The 4,121-nt window shown below is 34.2% G+C and overlaps 1 pseudogene; it reads right to left on the reverse strand.

Annotated features, from left to right (window-relative positions):
- Window positions 1-236: 236 nt before the first annotated feature.
- On the reverse strand, window positions 237-1,341 carry LOC114742010 (F-box/LRR-repeat protein At5g02910-like; annotated as a pseudogene).
- Between the last annotated feature and the right edge of the window lie 2,780 nt (window positions 1,342-4,121).

The following is a 4,121-nucleotide window of genomic DNA, read 5'->3' on the forward strand; positions in this document are numbered from 1 at the left end:
TTTTGTCTTAAACTCTAAAAAAGTCAATTACTAGCAAAAATATTCAAATGTTAAGGATGTAACAAGCACAGGACTAACTTAAATATTAATCAAAGATGTAAATATTGATCACCTTTAAGAGGTCGAAATTTCAGAGTCTGCATGCTAAGAGCAAAGATAATATTCGGTGGTAGTTAGGCAATTAGGTAGTTATGGTCGGTAATGAAGTATCTAACTATATCTCCGACTGCTAAACTCTACCCAATCATAGTACAAAATGAATCGTCAAACCTTAACGAGAAAGCAACCTCATAGGTAACCTGAAAAAACACATAAAAATAAAAATCTTTAAAACAAACTATAGTTTACCAGACAATGCAAAACAGAAAAACGTTAGACAAAGAATTTTCTCTATACCATGACCGTACGAAAGGACAGCTCAATAGCTTTGATATTATTATGGTGTGTGCGTACCACATTGATATTGATGAAACCATGTAAAGTCTCTTCTCTCTGCCCCTATTGATAAATTTCTAATTCATCATCATGCAGCTCATGAATATCGATTTTCAAGTCATCCGAAGAAGGAAGACCAGAATCAAACCAGAGACGTGAAGAAGAATGAATATAGCTGAGATAGTGAAGCTGTGGGGCAGCAATTACAAGTTTACAGTTAAAACGGTTGCACGCTAGTGTAAGGTTATTAAGTTGGGGTGCAGATATCACAAAATCCATCGGGTTCAAATCTGACTGAAAGCAAAGTTCACTCAAGTGCAAATTCTTCAAATTCACACAACCAGCGAATGGATCCAGACAGGAGGTTCCTGTACAACTTAAAGTAAAGTTGTTGAGATGCAAAGATGTCAACTTTGCAAAACCAAAATGCTTCTGTATATTAGAAAATGGATTTGAAGAATTAGCTTGATCAGTTGAGTTTTTCCCTTCGAGGTTGATTTGGATTTCTTCAACACCATGTGAAATTGCAAATTCAACAACATTATTGTATAGCAATTCATCATCAGTTGCATCATCCACCCCAAAGTGAGAGTAAGTAAGAGCTTTGATATGAGAAGTAGTATCACGTTGAGATAGGACCAGTTTCACAAATCTTTTAAAATCAGTCAGCCGAGAAAATGATTTGCTGTTCAAGTTTAGGCAGGAAACTGAAGTCCACATATACCTCCACCTTCTTGATAAAACACTGGTTCGGCTTGCATCCTTAGTTTCCACAAATGACAATATGTGATGGATAAGGTTGTCTGCCAAATCATCCAATTCATTAGCTACCTTCTGAGAAGCTGACTTTGTTTTTATTAACTTCTTTGAAGTGCCACTAGATCCTCGAAACACGACTCTTCTCATTCTGGCTCCAGAGCAGTCTATTGATGAGCCTCTATTCATTCAACATAGAATCTGAAAAGCCATGAAGAAAGAAGTCAACACATGAAGGTAAAATATTGATATACATCAAAGAAACAACAAAAAGTTTTCCCTTGTAATAATCCATGAGAGGAAACAGGAACAGAGATAATCTTTGTCCAGCCCTTTGAAATAATCCAAAAAATTACATGTTCCAGTGTTCACTGATTATCCTTCCGACTCATCAACCACTTTCTTGAATATGTTATCCCATTCTTCTCCAACAAAGAAAACCAATTCCCCAAAACTATCTACTATACTTTCCCATTTTTACCCGATCAAATCCTCAGGCAACTGAAATAAGCGTAAATTTGACAGGCCACAGACGAATTCACGTGAAAACCATATTTCGTACAAAATATAGCTGTATAGCAGCCCTATTTCAGATGGTGAATAACAATCGAGTGGACTGTGAAACAAATTCTAATTATGCCACGCTGGAATATAGTCCTATAGATGGATAAACATTAATTAACGTACTCCCGATTTCGAAATAGAGATCAATGAAATAACATAACAGTTTCAATAATAATTCACGTACTCACGATTTGAAATAGAGATAAATGAACAACACTCTCAATAACCCTAGAAAGCAGTTATGATGTATGGCTAAAATCTAAGCTAAATTGGATTTAAACTAATCCACGAGCGATACTCAAAATATTTTAATCAGATATTCAATTTGTTTTTTGATGAGCTGGAACAAAATTAGATATTCAATATGATATAATATAATTAAAATATTTGACATGGACTACTTTACCATTACGTCTTTTTTTTTTTTTTGACAACACACTTTACCATTACAGGATATTAAACAATAATTTCAATTTCAAATCTTAAATATATCCTTCTAAATTTTCAAATAGTAAAATGTTTTACAGCTGACATGTTTAAATCAAAATAGGAAAACTGAAATGTATGGCTCTAACTCAGTCAATCATCAAATTAATAAACTGGAACAAAATCTAAACTAAATTGGATAAAGGATATAAACTAATCCTCGAGCGATACTCAAAATATTTTAATCAGATATTCATTTTTTTAATAAGCTGGAACAAAATCAGATATTCAATATAATATAATATATAATTAAAATATCTGATATGGATCCCTTTACCATTACTTTTTTTTTTCCGACAACACACTTTACCATTACAGGATATTAAACAATAATTTCAATTTCAAATCTTAAACATATCCTTCTAAATTTTCAAATAGTAAAATGTTTTGCAGCTGACATGTTTAAATTAGAATAGGAAAACTGAAATGTATTTATATTTAATTTGATTTAGTAAATTTATAGGAAAAACCTAAACTTAATTATATTTAATGTGATTTATTGTTATTAAAGATTTTATTGGGAATCACAACTGCTGGTACAACTACTGGTTTGAAAAGCAACTAAAATTGTGACATTAATTAAAGAATAAATATTTTCTCTTGTTTATGGACTTGTTATTAAAAATTCATAATAAAAATTTTAAATCAAAACCAGGACGTCTTCGACAAATCTGTTCTCTACTCTACTTGCTTCAAAGTCCCCAATGAAATGGAATTTTCGTAGCCTTTTTTATTGTGACTCGTTTTCTGTTATAGAATGAGCTAACTTTATAAAACCAGTTCAATAGGTTGGAGGCCTTCTCCCAAAGTGTCTTTTGCCACCAGCGTCGATGGTTCGCTGGTCGCCGGCGCTGGTGAAGTCGGCTCCTTTGAGACTTGGCTTGTGTTCCCCCGCTCTGTCGGCTGGCACTGTCAGTTGGTAAAGTAGCTTCTTCTTAGTGCTGCATTATTTTTATTAGTTTGGGAGTTCTTAATTTTTTTTTTTTTCGTCAAAGGGAGTTCTTAATTTAATCAGGGTTGCTAGTTTAGTTTGCATAAGTTCCTGATACATTTAGCTTCATGTTTAAGAATGAAGTTATTAATACTGAAGCAGAGCCTGATCAAATGAGGAATGAATCACTTAGGGACAAGGATCGTGAAGAACATGAAACCAGTGAAAGCGAAGAAGATTCTGACTCGCCCGATGCCTGTCACCTCATGCACATGGTGTGGCAGCCCCAATTTGTTGAGGTTTGTCCTTGCATTAATTTGTTTGGAGCAAATTTACATATCTCAAGTTAAGCATGCCAATGAAATCTTAAATGTTGTTGGTTTCAATTTCATCCATCGACTCTGTTCAAAATGTTGTTGGTTTCAATTTCATCCATCGACTCTGTTCAATTGTTTAGTGCTTATTTTTGACAGATCCCCTGCCGGCTAAACAGAGTAGAAGGGCTCATTGTTCAATCAATCAGCAATGCTTATAGTCCACTCTTCGCATAATTTTCTTTCTCTCTGCTCTCCGTTCTTCATTCGGTGCTGTCTTTTCCATTCAGTATGAAATGAACAAAAAAAGTTGTATTGGCGACAATATGTAAAAAGCATTCATACATTTTGATTTCAAGGTTCAAGTTCATTTTCGTCTGCAACTCTGTTCATTTTCGTCTGTTCCCTTGCATAACTCTGTCGTTGAGGATTTTCTTGGCACAAAGGGCCTTTAGTCTTGCCTTACGGTTTAAATGAGTCTCTTTCTATAAGTACTCTGTTAATAACTATTCTTGTGCCACTACTTCTGCTCTCTCTTCTTCGCAACGTCCGCAAAAAGAGAGAACTTTATCTTTATTTTCAAAACAGAGTATTCCAACTGTGCGTATGCCAAAGCCCAACTAAAGGCATACTAG

Source organism: Neltuma alba, unplaced genomic scaffold (genome assembly GCF_004799145.2).
Source record: "Neltuma alba isolate B1F8T4 unplaced genomic scaffold, ASM479914v2 tig00003610_pilon, whole genome shotgun sequence".
NCBI classification, from domain to species: domain Eukaryota; kingdom Viridiplantae; phylum Streptophyta; class Magnoliopsida; order Fabales; family Fabaceae; genus Neltuma; species Neltuma alba.